General features: G+C 41.0%; 1 protein-coding gene across 3 annotated transcripts in view; it reads right to left on the bottom strand.

The window, feature by feature from the left end:
• TSPAN11 (tetraspanin 11) overlaps positions 1–16042 on the bottom strand; it is a 1665259-nt gene that overhangs the window by 1194654 nt on the left and 454563 nt on the right. The window lies entirely within an intron of this gene.

The following is a 16042-nucleotide window of genomic DNA, read 5'->3' as shown; positions in this document are numbered from 1 at the left end:
AATTTTGCTAACCTATGAAATTGTTAACCACTGGAAAACCTCTGTGGAAGTGCATTCCTTTTTATGGAAGAAGAAAATTAAATAGGCTTTCACAAGAGAATCTGAGAACAGATATGAGTTAACTGTTTTAGGAAAGAATTAGCACAAATTATTTCTATTTGACCATTTGTAAAGATGAACTTTCTTGTTTTCTTTTCCCTGTGCACCATTGTCTTTTCTAGTACATAGGCATGGTGTTTTGCTTATTTTGCTTGTATCTACCATATTCTAATAATTTCGGGTATGTCTTTTTGATTTTTATATGGATGGCATTACTTACATATGCAGTATTCATCCAAATGGAGCTGTTCAAAACTACATAGAAGTTAAAAGTTATTGAAGCTACACATGACAAATATGTTTTTGTTTTGGGAAACTCATAGTAGTGTTGCTCAGTGTGTGCATTTATAACCTCAAAATATTGTTGGATAAAATCTCTAACAATTATGTTAGCACAAAGTGATCATAGCTTTGCCAAAAAAAAATCTTATACAAGCATTCATGGTAGAGTTTTGTTAATAACCCTATGATTAAATAAGTTTCAAATCACTACTGGGTCAATATATGCTCCTTTTAATGACCATGAGTTTGTATTAGACTATATTTCTGATGGACTTCAGAAATTAGGAAGTGCTTTAGTTGTATTAGGAGATGACTTGAATGTTATACTTAAAGCAAAATGTGATGCTCTATCACTCCAAAAAGTTATTCATATCAAGAAAAACATAGTTCTTTGCTCCATATTTATGTTTAAAGAAAACTTAGTTGATGAATGAAGAATTAAGTTTCACTGTTGTAAAGAATACACATATCTTATTCATCCAGATTAAGTTCCAAGACTGATATATTTTTTCTGTCTAAAGGCAAATTTAAAATGTTACTTTTTTGCATGGCCAGATGTTTGATTAAACTTTCTATATAATATAGTATAATTGTAATGTAATTCTCCAGGAGAAGGATTTGTGCAATATGGTTACATTTAGATACCTTCTTTGAAACCACAGCAGCAAAATTAAAAAATATATTGGAAGGAAAATCTGAACACTTCATCTTCTTATAGTTTCATAGGTAGGTACTAGGCTATCAGCCCAAAGGCCTATGTAAGCCTAGCCAACAAGTGTGACCACCCAAGAAGGTTATTGTCCTGTGCCCGTGTCGAGGAGAACCACAGAAGTGATCCCTGGGGATGAATTTCCTATTTCCCATCCAATCATTAAGATTTTTCTTGAAGAGTGCTAGTGAGGAACTCTGCTTGACATAGATAGGTAGCTTGTTCCAGAGTATGGGAAGTATCTGGGACAGGAATCTATCCCTCCAGCATGTTCTGTTTATTGTGGCGGCAAGGTTTAGGTCTCTAGAGTGTGTAGCTTGGAGGGATTGTTTTTTTTTTAGGTGTAACATGTCCAACAGCTCTGGGTTAGACATAGCTTTGTATGTTAGGCAGAGATCACCCCGGAGTAGGCTATATGCTACGGAGTAAAGCTGGAGTTTTTTGAGACGGTCAGCATTGGGCATATGTTTGAGTCCCGTAATCCTCTTTGTGAGGTATTTTTGTGGCCTTTCCAGCTGTTGCAGATGTCTTGTGGGGTACATTCCAAAAGGGGTGTTGTACTCAATAATGGGTCTAATGAGAGCTGAATAGAGGGGAACAATGACCTCTTTTTTCCTAGATGAGAACCCTTTCATGATGAGGTGTGCCATGTAGAAGGATTTCCTGACTACTGTTGTGATGTGATTATCAAAGGAAAGACTACTCTCCACCTGAGTCCCAAGGTCCCTTATCACACCTTTGGTGTTAAGTGGACTGCAGCCTATGTGGTAGTTCATGGGTACAGAGTTTTTACCAAAGGGGATGATAATGCACTTTTTGGAGTTGAGCTTGAGGCCATCGCTCTGACATCAGGCATAAGTCTCAGTGAGGCCCTTCTGTATGATGTCCACGTCATTTGGGGACTTAACTATGGCACCTAATTTGCAGTAATCTGTGAACGTCATCAGCCAGAGGCCCTCTGTGTTAGCCTGTACTTCAGAGAAGTATATCCCAAACAGGAAAGGATCCAAGACTGAACCCTGTGGTACTCCACTTGTCACAGGCTTGAAGTCAGATTTGGAGTCTGCAACTTTTACACTGTGGGTTCTGTCAGTGAACCAGTTGGCAACCCATCTTGTGATGTATGGATTTATACCCAGTTTAGTGAGTTTATCTATGATTCCAGAATGGGGAATGATGTCGAAAGCTTTCGTGAGGTCAAGATAGGCTGTGTGAACTGCCTTACCCTCATCTACGGCTTTGGTGACTGTTTCAAAGAAGTCAATCAGGTTCATGAGACATGATCTGCCATTCAAAAAACAGAACTGAGTGGGGTCCAGAGTTTAGAGGTTACCAATGTCTTTGTTTATGAGTTCCATGATGATACATTCCATGGCCTTGCAAACCAGGCTCTTCAAGCTAATAGGGTGATAGTTCCTGGGGTCTGTGGTAGCTCCCCCTTTGTGGAGTGGTATAACTGTTGCTGTGTGCCATTCAGTGGGTAGAAAATCTGTTGTGAGGCTATGATTTAACATGGTGCTTAGGTGGGGAGGGGGCAGATCATTCTGAGGTGGGGGGGCAGTTCATTCTGAAGTTCATGTAGAACGCAGCCTGGGATGTTGTCTGGTTCAATGGATGCTGTGTTCTTGGCTTTGGAGAGTGCAGTTTTTACCTGCTCAGTTGTGATTGCAGGGCCACTGCATTCTTCTGGTATGGATATGGGCCCTTTAGGGGGTGAGGGGGGTAAAGTTAGCACTGAACCTATCAGCCAGGATGTTGGTGATATCAGTTGGTTCCATAATTTTTGTGCCATTGTGCTGTACTCAGAGCAGATGTGGGTGTTGCCATTGAGATTCTTGACATAGGTATAGAATGCTTTGTGATTGTCCTTAGAGTCAGTGACAATCTTGTTTTCATAACTGGCTTTGGAGGATTTTATGAGGGATCTCAGCTTCTTACTCCTCCACTCATGGGATTTTCCTCTCTTTTGCAATGGTTTCTTCCTTCTGTTGTAGAGTTTGTTTATAGCAGGGGACCACCAGATTGGCTTCCTCAGCATCGTGGTTCAGTTAGGGATAGCACGGTCCATGCACTTGTGTAAGTGCTTATAGAGTGAATTTGTATAAGATTCGGCAGTCGTAACTGTACTGTCCATCTGCATGGACGTCATGAAGTTGGCCACTTCTGTCTTAAGAAGCAAGAAATTGGCTTTGGAAACCTTTTTTACAATGGTTTCCTTAATGGGGGCTGGGAGCAGGATGTGTAATGAAAACTCCAGCAAAGCTAGAACTTCCACTGAGTGACCTCCAAAGTCATGGGCATTCAGAATCACCAATTAGCTGAAACACCTGATGTTCATAAGGGTCATTTGCTATATCCCATGGGCCTCTGATACAAGAGGTTTGGGAGGTCACTCAGTGGAAGTTCTATCTTTGCTGGAGTTTTCATTTTGTTTTTACTGATTGGTTTTTCAGTGACCTTTTCACTTATTGTTTTAATTTGTTGTTTGGGATATTTTTGCAGTGACCCTAATGATAATGGACATCAGCTGGGTATAACAGCCTTGGGTTTCTTATGCTTAGTCAAACACTCTGCTTGTGTTGTACTGATGAGGTAATAACAAGGCCGAAATATGCATATCCACAGCTAGTGGGGTTTGGCTTTATTGGCCTGAAATTGTCCATTAAAATGACGAAACAAGTCATGGGCATTCAGAATCACCAATTAGCTGAAACACCTGATGTTCATAAGGGTCATTTGCATATATCCCATGGGTCTCTGATACAAGAGGTTTGGGAGGTCACTCAGTGGAAGTTCTAGCTTTAGTTGAGTTTTCATTTTATTTTTACTGATTGGTTTTTCAGTAACCTTCTCACTTATTGTTTTCACTTCAAGATAATACAAAAATTAGAAGTACAACAGATAGAGTAGACAGTTTGAAAAAACACATAGTGCATCAGCTATAGAATTTATACAAAGAGATATAAAAAAGAATATAGATTGCAATATTCTAGTGTTCACTTTTGAGAGAATAAGATGACTAGGTAAACACCTTGTAGGTTACTAGTTAAGAGATAGGGAGAGAATATTATCTATTTGCAAGTGGTGGGAATATGAAACAAGGGAGAAGAGGAGGTCAGGTGGGGTCCTGGCAGGGGCAGGTCTTGAAGTTGAGAAGGTGCAGTTTAAGTTCTTTTTTGAACTGTTGGGGGTGGGTAATGGAGTGTATATGTACAGGAAGGTTGTTCCAAGCTTGGGCTAGGGAGCATTTATACAGAAGTTTTCCCACATTTTTTGGATGGTGTATTTCCAGAAGTTGCTGGTTAGAGGTACATAGGGTCCGAGATGGGGACTAGGTAGATAAAAGACAGGATAGAGCAGGGCTGGAAGATGGTTTGCATATAATATTGTGTAGTATCTGAAATTGTGATAGAAAGAATTGTTGGGGAAGTTCAAGCTATTGAAGAGTGTTTAGTCCTAGGCAGTGGTGTGAGTTGTAGGGAGAGTTTGTGATGAATCTAGCTATTTTGTGGTATGTTTGCTGAGGTTTGAGCAAGTTTGTGGAGTGAATATTAGTTAGAACTGGGGCAGCGTACAGAAGGGAGGGGAGGAGAAGAGCTTGTGCCAGGGAGAGTCCTCCATTGGGGTTTAGGAATTTTTTGTTTTGATATAGTAATCCTAGTTTCTGGTGAGTTTTTTTTTTATACATTGGAGTATGCGATGGTTAAACTTAAGTTCATCATCTATGATAACACCTAGGAGCTTTGTGTGGGGTTTGGGTTTTATGACTGTGTTATTAGAGGATGTAATAGTGAAGACTGATTTATGATGAGAGAGGGGACGAGGAAGAAACAGCAAGAGTTTAGTCTTTTTTGGGTTAAGGATGAGTAGATTATCAGATAGTCACTCTTCTGTGGACAGAAAAGTGTTTATGTGTTAGGGTGAGAAGTTCAGAGATATTTTTAGAGGTACAGATGAGAGTCAAGTTGTCTGCATATTGGATGAGGGAGGACTGTTGACAGGATGTATTGAGTTCATTAGTAAAAATGTTAAACAGGAGGGGCCCTAGGATGGAACCTTGTGGAATGCCAAAACGGACTGGAATACAGCGAGAGCAGGAAGAGATTCATCTGACCGATTGCTGCCTAAAGGAGAGACAGCTGGAAAGCTATGCTAGGGAGGTAGTAGACAGGTTGAGGTTAGCAAGTTTAAATAGCAGTATAGGTGAGAGATCGTATCAAAAGCTTTGGATAGGTCAAGAAAGAGACAGGATATGAGTTGATTGTTATCACGGGCCTCAGTGATAGTATGAGTAAATGATAGGAGGGCAATAGTTGTGCTATGGTTAGGACAGAAATCATGCTGAGTGAGAGTGAGAAGGTTAGTTGGGGATGAAGTATGAAGTTGGATATATGAGAGAGAGGATGCTGGTGAGAGCTACAGGTGACTGAGGTCTTGAGGTAAGTGAGGGGCGCTGAGTAGATGTAGTGGTGCTGGGGAGAGTGCAGGCTGGGTTCGGTGAGTGGAAGGATGAAGTGGAAGTGTGGAGGTAAGTGACTGCTAGTAAGAGTCTAAGGGATGAACAAGGAGGGATAACTACTACAGGGATAATGGAGGGATAAGGAAAAATACCGTACAGTTAGAAGCATGAAATCGCATGTAGTTGAGGAAACCTTCAGAGCAGAACAAATACAAAAAGTATGGTTATCAAGTACAAAGGATTAAAATCACTACAACAGTAAGTAGCTAAATCATGTACATATACCATGCATATTGGTAAACAGACAGTGAACTTATAGATTACATAAAGGACAATGTAACAGAATTACTAAACAGCTTATCACCTATCACAGTTCAAGATATTACTTTTAGCATAATTAAAATATGTAACTAATGTATTCCGTAGGTCATAGACCATTCACAGTTCAAGAGGCAGTTCTGATAGGTACTACTCATGTTACATAGCATTAAACACCGTGAGAAAGGAGTCTTATCAATTAAAGAATACAGTACATTTATTGTGTATGAGTAAAAACACTAGGGTGACTATCTTCATTATCTGATACAAATGAGATAAATAACTGGGTTGTCTTACCGACCTCTTACATCCTTTTCCGGAAGAATCTAAGATGGCAGCATGCAGTAGGATCACGAAGGGCTCTTTCTCCACTGGATATTGCCTCTGGAAAGAAAGCTCCAGAGCAGAGTTTCACTGGGAAGTGTGGCAGATGCAGTGGTACACCAAATAAAGGAAATTATTCTTTTATTTATTTTTCTTTCTTTCTTTTTTAGGTACAACATCGCTTGCTGCTTCAGACTCCAGATACATGCAATACACATAAGTATTTTCCTCGCCAGCAGCTGACTTCACTCTACTGTATTTGACTTGCATGCTGCTCCTAAACTACCCCCCCAACTGCAGAAATAAGATAATTTACTGCCATGTAAGGGTAGAGCTAGTGGTTAAAAAGAGGGGATTTCTTGTAGCCTGATGAATGATGGGTCCATGTTTTGGGAAAAGGCTCAGCATTCCATACCATATGATTTTAATATTAAAAGGATATGATATTCACCATAATGCTACATCCTTACATGTGTTAGGTTTGACTGGCTCCCTTTTCATTTTGGTGGGTTTGGGCTACCATTTGGGATGTTGCTTCCTCCCTTGGAATGTACTGATGTAATTCATGGTGGCATACACATTCCCACACATGCCCCCTAACATATCCACCAAAACACGTTAGTGAGCTACATGCCACTTGTCATATAAGTATTTCCTTTCACCTTCTCACATTAGCAAGAACAGCTGGTCTACACTTATTCAGTTCTTTACCACTTGAGCTGCATTCAAGTCATTTCTGAATCCAGATCAGTAATAGCTTAGAGTTTAACCCAGTAGTTGCCCTGGTAAGCTGCCTGAAAGTCTGTTTTTAAGCTTGAAGACTTCTAGCAGCCCATATATGTAGCTATTTCTTGTATTTTCATTCATCCAAAAGTTCATACACTTACCTCCTACATAGGTGACGCATGTCTATATGCTCATCGTTATGGAAATATAATTAAATTAGGTGGTAGTGTGCCCTTTAGTGTTGCTTATAATTAAGGCCTTGCTAAACAAAATATTCTACAAATACACAAAATAGGACAAAGTAATAGGAGACCATCTGATTATCTAATCATATCTGGAGTAATGTGGTTTCATCTTTAAATGGGCCTCACAATTTCATATTTCAAACGTTTGACTTTCTTTGTAAGTCTGTGATGCAGTCTTTCTTATATATTTCTGAAGTAATTAAGAGAATTAGTGTTACACATGGTTGTAATGCCAACTTGTGACCTCATATATGCTCTATAATAGGGAAAGAGTTGTGTGAAAGCATTACCTAAAATATACATAAATTATTAATTCTGTTTAGTTACTAAATTATTTAGAAAACTTAAAGTGTTTGACAGCGATGATTCACCTAAGACATCATTGTTCAAAATAAGCTAGGTGTGTCCCTGCATAATACTTAAAGCAAGACAGTTTCTAAAATAATCTGCTACACAGACTAAAACAGATGACACAAAACAACTACTTCAGATAAGCCATATGCTTGACTCTTTCTAATGTGGGGTGTGTGGATCCACAAAGAGAATGTTAGCCTACAGAGAGGGGGGGTGGGTACAAATCAAGCAGAAAAAAATGTCCGTACTCAGCAAGGTGCCTCATAAACATTGGAGAAGACCCAGCTCTAGCAGACAGTATGAAGAAGGGAAAATACATTTCGTTAAAGAGCTAAAAAAAAAAAAAAAAAAAAAAACAAATACTTAAGATGTTCCTGGTGGGTTTCAAATGAAATGACAATTCCACTAGCAACAGCATGCATTTAATTACATTCTCACAAGCAAGCAGACACCTTAATCTGGACAAGTTACTTCTTAAATATGGCATCAATTAGGCTACTGCGGAGTCTCTGGGTACTTGTAATATCTGCTATCTATATGGCAGGGATATAAGGTTACAAATGAATTTGCCTTGCATACCTGACAAACAGATAAATCTACTAATGAGCTCTTTCTGCTAAAATATTCAAATGAGTTTTATAAAAATGATAACACGCCTTAAGTGAAGGGAAAATGTAAACAAGAGGCACTAGAAAAAAAATTAAAAAAAAACAAAACTTCTCACTTCATATTCCTACCGTCTTAGTATAAAACAAATGGAACTGCACTGCTTTTTGATCCGGATGTTGACAAGTGTTTGCCTCTGTTCCAAAACCCAGGAACCGTGTCAAACAAGCCATCTTGGCACGTGGCAATGTGTGCAGGTACAAGCCAGAAAGTAAGATAGTTTTCATTTCTGTCACATTTTACAAAACTCTGAATTCACACAAGCTGAAAAATGTACTAACTGAAATGCATTTAAAACTTCAGAAACTATATACTTACTTTGCACATAAATTAGCTGTGATAGCACAATAGAGGCAGTGGAGGGTTATAATATGGGGAATTTGGGTGGTTTCCCAAAATGTGTGGAACATATCATCCAGTAAAAGAATAAGTATTTACTTTTAGTTTTACTAAAGAAAATGTTAAATGCCACTGCAAGTACTTAATTATGTGTACTTGTGGAGTCTAATATTTGTACATGAGCTGTGTGCACTAGTGATGCTGAGAGAAGGGTTCTCTTGAGCTAAAGGTGCTTTATTTATATATTACTTTTAAAAATAAATATTTCTTTACTTTAGAAAATTAAACAGTACATTGTGCCCTCCTTCAGTGTAGTCACAGAATTCTGCTACTTACCATCCCAACTAGTAAAGTGCATAAAGCCAGCGAACGTTAAACAGATGAGTGTTAAATGGATGAATGAATGTTAAATGGATGGTTGTGAGCTGACCTTGCAAAAGATCTGAAGTGGCATGTAGTAGTGAGAGGCATTTTGTTTGAAATCATGGCAGACAACCAGAGGCAGTGGATGGGATTTATAGGACACTAACTCACTTGCAGATGTGCAAAATTGCGCACAAAGCTGAAGTACTCTAAGGCAGTGTATGAGTATGATTTTGTACTAAGTTGAAACAAAGACCCTTTCCAGCATTTTGGCCTAAGAGCAACAGCTCAAGTCACAGTCACCACAGACATATCATTTGGGAAAACAATACATACCTGTAGGCAACAGTCAAAGCAGGAACACTTTATTTCTACAAATAATCTCTGACTTTTTATTTAATAGCACACCTTCCTTTGTCCTATCCCTTTCTGATAATAATAGCTCCGCTTATCTCTATACCATTTTCATACCATATACTGTCATCCTGCCTACCCTTACTTACACAGACATGCTTATTCAACCTCCGCTCCTTCTCTTAGCTCATCTAAAATGTTTGCAGGGTACTTTTTGCTTGAAACAGTTATCATCCCAGATACCTTTTTCAAGATTTACCCTCCTGCATCTCTTAACAGAGGCATATATCTTAATATCTGCTAGCCTCCACTTCATCTCCAATTTACTTCTTCTCAAGCACAGTCTAATTTATTACAACACTATTATTTTTAAATTAGCACAAAATAAAACAAAAAAAAAATAAAATGTCCCCCCCAACACTTCATCTATTTTCGCTTAAAACTAGCAATGACCTGGATCAATGGATCATATTTACACCAAGCAGACAACTTCCTTACCACTAACAAACACTGTTGATCCCCTACATATAAATCTTCCAACCTGAATATTTATCAGAAGCATCAGTAATAAAGTGACAAAATTGTATACATGAATAAACCAGCATTCCCTGCCATGGTGGTGCTCATGCAGTCATGGCTAAAACAAGATGTTAATGACAATGCAATCCTAACCCCCAGGTTATAACACTGTAAGAGCTGACAGAACCATTGAACATGTAAGAGGAGTTGCTACAATATATATATATATATATATATATCGTCTTTTGGCTGTTCCCGTTAGGGGTTGCCACAGCGGATCATCTGTTTCCATTTCTTCCTGTCCTCTGCATCTTGCTCTTTCACACCAACCGCCTGCATGTCCTCTCTCACCACATCCATAAACCACATCTTAGGCCTTCCTCTTTTCCTCTTACCTGGCAGCTCCATCCTTAGCATCCTTTTCCCAATATACCCAGCATCCCTCCTCAGCACATGTCCAAACCAACGCAATCTCACCTCTCTTGCTTTGTCTCCAAACTGTCCAATCTGTGCTGACCCTCTAATATACTGATTCCTAATCCTGTCCATCTTTGTCACACCCAGTGCAAATCTTAACATCTTCAACTCTGCCACATCCAGCTCTGACTCCTGCCTTTTCGACAGTGCTACTGTCTCCATCCCATATAACATAGCTGGTCTAACTACCCTCTTGTAGACCTTCCCTTTCACTCTTATTGGTACCTATCTGTCACAAATCACTTCTGACACTCTTCTCCACCCATTCCATCCTGCCTATACTCTCTACTTCACCTCTTCCACACTCACCATTACTCTGAACTGTTGATCCCAAGTACTTAAACTCTTCCACCTTTACCAACTCTACTCCCTGTATCCTCACCATTCCTCTATCCTCCCTCTCATTTACACACATATATTCTGTTTTATCCCTGCTGACCTTCATTCCTCTCCTCTGTAAAGCATATCTCCACCTCTCCAGGGTCTCCTCAACCTGGTCGCTACTCTCACTACATATCACAATGTCATCTGTAAACATCATATTCCACGGGGCCTCCTGTCTAATCTCATCTGTCAACCTGTCCATCACCACTGCAAATAAGAAAGAGCTCAGAGCTGATCCTTGATGTAATCCCACCTCCACCTTAAACATATCTGTCACTCCCACCACAGTCCTCACTAATATCACACTACCCTTGTACATATCCTGTACCCCTCTTACATACTTCTCTGCCACTCCCGACTTCCTCATACAATACCACAACTCCTCTCTAGGCACCCTGTCATATGCTTTCTCTAAGTCCACAAAGACACAATGCAACTCCTTCTGGCCTTCTCTGTATTTCTCCAACAACACTCTCAGAGCAAATATTGCATCTGTAGTGCTCTTTCCTGGCATGAAACCATACTGCTGATCACTAATCATCACCTCCCTTCTTAACCTAGCTTCCACTACTCTTTCCCATAACTTCAAGCTGTGACTGATCAATTTTATCCCTCTGTAGTTACTGCAGCTCTGCACATCACCCTTATTCTTAAAGATAGGTACCAAAACACTTTTTCTCCACTCCTCAGGCATCCTCTCACTTTCCAAAATTTCATTAAACAATCTGGTTAAAAATTCCATTACCATTTCTCCTAGGCACCTCCATGCTTCCACTGGTATGTCATCTGGGCCAACAGCCTTTCCATTCTTCATCCTCTTCATAGCTGTCCTTACTTCCTCCTTGCTAATCTGCTTCACTTCCTGATTCACTATCCCCACATCATCCAACCTTCTCTCTCTCTCATTCTCTTCATTCATCAGCCCTTCAAAGTACTCTTTCCATCTACTCAACACACTCTCCTCACTTGTGAGTACGTTTCCTCACTGTCCTTTATCACCCTTCCCTGCTGCACATCTTTCCCAGCTCTGTCCCTCTGTCTAGCCAATTGGTACAGGTCCTTTTCTCCCTCTTTAGGGTCCAGTCTCTCATACAACTCTCTATATGCCTTATCCTTAGCCTTCGCCACCTCTCTCTTTGCCATGAGCCTCATCTCCTTATATTCATGTCTACTTTCTTCATCTCTTTGACAATCCCACTTCTTCTTCACCAGCCTCTTCCTCTGTATACTCTCCTGTACTTCCTCATTCCACCACCATGTGTCCTTGTCCTCCTTCCTCTGTCCAGATGTCACACCAAGTACCTTCCTAGCAGTCTCCCTTACTAGCTCTGCTGTAGTTACCCAGCTATTCGGTAACTCTTCATTGCCTCCCAGTGCCTGTCTTACCTCTTCCCTGAACTCCACCTCACAATCACCCTTTTTTAACTTCCACCATTTAATCCTTGGCACTGCTTTCATACTCCTCCTCCACTTCTTGATCACCAACATCATCCTGCAGACCACCATTCTACGCTGCTTAACTACACTTTCCCCACTCACCACTTTACCGACTCCAATCTCCTTCAGACTGGCCCTCCTACATAGGATATAATCCACCTGTGTGCATCTTCCTCTACTCTTGTACATCACCCTATGCTCCTCCCTCTTCTTAAAATATGTATTCACCACAGCCATGTCCATCCTTTTCGCAAAATCCACAATCATCTGACCTTCTGCATTCCTCTCCTTAACACCATACCTACCCATCACTTCCTCATCCCCTCTGTTCACTTCACTAACATGCCCATTGAAGTCTGCTCCAATCACTAGTCTCTCACCCTTGGGTACACCCACCGCCACTTCATCCAACTCACTCCAAAATTTTCTTTCTCATCCATCGCACACCCAACTTGTGGAGCATATGCACTAACAACATTCATCTTTACACCATCAATTTCAAGCTTCATAAACGTCACTCTATCAGACACTCTCTTCACCTTCAAAACACTCTTGGCATACTGTTCCATTAGGATAATCCCTACCCCATTTCTTCTGCCATCCACACCATGATAGAACAATTTGAACCCGCCTCCTATGCACTTGGCCTTACTTCCCTTCCATCTGGCCTCTTCCACGCACACTATATCAACCTTCCTTCTCTCCATCATATCAGCTAGTTCTCTCCCTATACCAGTCATACTGCCAACATTCAAAGTTCCTACCCTCAGTACTACACTCCTAACCTTCCTCCTCTCTTCCTGCCTTCGTGCATGCCTTCCCCCTCCTCTTCTTCTTCGGCCAACAGTGGCCCAATTTCCGCCAGCACCCTGTTGGCTAACAGTACTGGTGGCAGTCGTTGTTAACTCGAGCTTCAACCGATCCGGTAGGTAATTCAGAAAAGTTCACTGCATCGGTAATTTGTGGCAGAGGTTTTACGCCGGATGCCCTTCCTGATGCAACCCTCCCCATTTATCCGGGCTTGGGACCGGCACAAAGAAATGCACTGGCTTGTGCATCCCCAGTGGCTGGGTTATATATATATATATATATATATATATATATATATATATATATATATATATATATATATATATATATATATATATATATATATATATACACAAAATTCCTTCCAAAAAAAATCACACTCACTAAAATCTTCCTCAGATCAATAATACAAAAATCCTCACATCATCTTACAAGCTGAACCACCACAATTTCATAAGCATAACTGGTACTTACAATCCACCAGGTAACATTATTGCCATAGTAGAAGAACTGTTCAATTGGATTACATTCTACATACTGCAAGGAAAAATAATTCTTGGGAATTTCAACATAAACTGGATCTCAATCTCAACAAATATCCCTACTATTTCATGCTATCAATTTATATGGTCTAACACAACTTAATTCTAAAGCTACTCACGTGAGTATTAATAGTGAGATATCCACAGCCATTGACTTGATTCAAACAAACTGACTTCCTCAGGATCACTAACTGACTCTCTGAGTGCCCACTCCACTCCACTCCTCCTCTCTTCTCCTCCCCTGATGCCATTCAGTGATTGAACATAGTGCTTAGGTGGGGAGCCAGTTCGTTCTGAAGTTTTTGCAAAACGCAGCCTGGGATATTGTTCGGTCCTGTGGATGCTGTGTTTTTGGCTTTAGAGAGTGCAGCTTTTACCTGCTTAGTTGTGATTACAGGGACTCTGCATTCTTCCTATATAGATATTGGCCCTTTAGGGGGTGAGAGGGGGGGTAAAGTTAGCACTGAACCTATCTGCCAGGACGTTGACAATATCAGTTGGTTCTATAATTTTCATGTCGTTGTGCTGTAACTCAGAGCAGATCTGGGTGTTGCCATCTAGATTCTTGACACAGCTATAGAATGCTTTGTGGTTGTCCTTGGATTTAGTGGTGATTTTGTTTTCGTAGCTAGCTTTGGAGGATCTTATAAGGGATCTCAGCTTCTTACTGAGGCTGACCAGGGAGCTCCTCCACTCATGGGATTTTACTCTCTTTTGCAACAGTTTCTTCCTTCTGTTGTACAGTTTGTTTATGGCAGGGGACCACCAGATTGGCTTCCTTTTTTTGGAGTATAGCGTCTTGGTTCTGTTTGGAATAGCACAATCCATGCACTCGTGTAAGTGCTTACAGAGTGCATTTGTGTAGGATTCAGCAGTTGTGACTGTATTGTCCATCTGCATGGGTGTCATGAAGTTCACCACTTCTGTCTTAAGAAGCATGAAGTTGGCTTTGGAGAAATGTTTTACTGTGGTTTCTTTAATGAGGGGTGGAGGCGGGATGTGGATATCAAGTGTGAAAAGCTTACGGTCGGATCGGACCAACGAGGAGTTGACTTCAGGTGTGGAACACCGGTCACTCATGTTGGTAATGACTAGGTCTAGGATATTGTTGCCCCTGGTGGGGGTGTGGATAAGTTGATCTAGGGCATTGGAGTTTATGAATTCCAGAAAGCGTTGAGCTAGGGAGTTGGTACACGAGTAGTTTTCCCAGTTAATGGTGGAGTAGTTGAAGTCGCCCATTATTAGGGTGTTTGGTTGAACCCTAATATTTTCCAGTACATCAAGAAAAGAGGAGTGGGAATCCTGGGGCATGGTGGGGGATCTACAGTTTGGATTGCAGTTTTGCCCAGAGTTAGTTGCACTTGGATAACCTCAGATGCATTATGCTGAGCAACTAGCCTGGAGGTGTGGATATCCTTAATGAATATGGACACACCTCCTCCTTTGGTGTTTCGGTCTGGGGTACATGGCCGAAAAGTCTGGTATGAGTTACAGCCTGGTAGTGCAGGACTGCTCTCTGGAGCCTTGAACCAGATCTCAGTCACTGCACAGATATCAATGTTCTCCATTTTAAGGAGTGCCTTGAGTGAGTGCATTTTGAGACTTAGACTTCTAGCATTGAGTAGCATTACCCCCAGTTTTTGCTTGCCTGCTCCTGTTATGGTGGTGAATTTGTTATTTGAACCCTGCCTAAAACAGGCACTATAGGGGCAGCAAGAGTCTTAGCCAGTATCCAGATTCCCAGGGGCGACAGGTGCAGGCCATCTGTGGCAAGGCATTGTGGTCTGTCGACCATGTCATCCCAAGCAGACAGATACTGGATCCCCTTAGAATGACACCAGAAGCTTAGCCAATTGTTGAAGTCACTCATTTTGTCCTTGTACTGTGGTATCATTCTGGGCAATGGCAGAATGCTACTCAGGGCTAGGGTCATACCTGCCTGGGCTACAAGATCAGAGAGCTCTTCCATGTCTCTTTTCATGTAGTCCAGGGAGGTACATCTCAGGTCATTCACACCAACATGAACAATGACAGAGTCATATTTGTACTTGTTGTGGAGTGACCTGAGTGCGTGGGTTATGTATCGGATCCTGGCACCCGACAGGCAGCTGACAGTAACCTTCTCCTTGTTTAGCCTGGTGAGTGGGAAATCAGTGTGCCTGACTATAGAGTCACCTATGACTAGTGTGTTGGGTACGTTGTTTTGCCTTATTGGCTGTGGTTGAGAGGCATACTGAGTCTGTGGGCTATGTGTCACTTGGGTTGTGTTGGGGGATGGAGGTTGCTTGTGTTTCTGCTTTGGAGGTCTCTGTTTCTTAGACAGATTATTATTGAGAGCCTCCGCAAATGTTTTTGCGTTACTATGTGTTGATTTTGGTGGTGCAGATTTAGTGAGACTATGTGATGAGTGTGGTGTGGTGCAAATGTTTACCTTCTCCTCATGACTGTCAAGTTCAGTCTTGGTTGGAAAGAGCTTAACCTCCAGTTTGGCTAGATAAGTACACCACTCACAGGTTGTAGTGTTGGGTGGTAGGAGGAGAGGGTTGTCTGTGTACATGAGGCAATTTCTACATTGCCTCAAGATGCCCAGATTCATCAGATAGACAGGAGAGAACACTGGGAGCTGACCCTTGGA

Source organism: Protopterus annectens, chromosome 11.part0 (assembly GCF_019279795.1).
Source record: "Protopterus annectens isolate FY-2018-M chromosome 11.part0, PAN1.0, whole genome shotgun sequence".
In the NCBI taxonomy this organism is placed as follows: domain Eukaryota; kingdom Metazoa; phylum Chordata; order Ceratodontiformes; family Protopteridae; genus Protopterus; species Protopterus annectens.
This window is presented reverse-complemented; position numbering and strand designations above follow the sequence as displayed.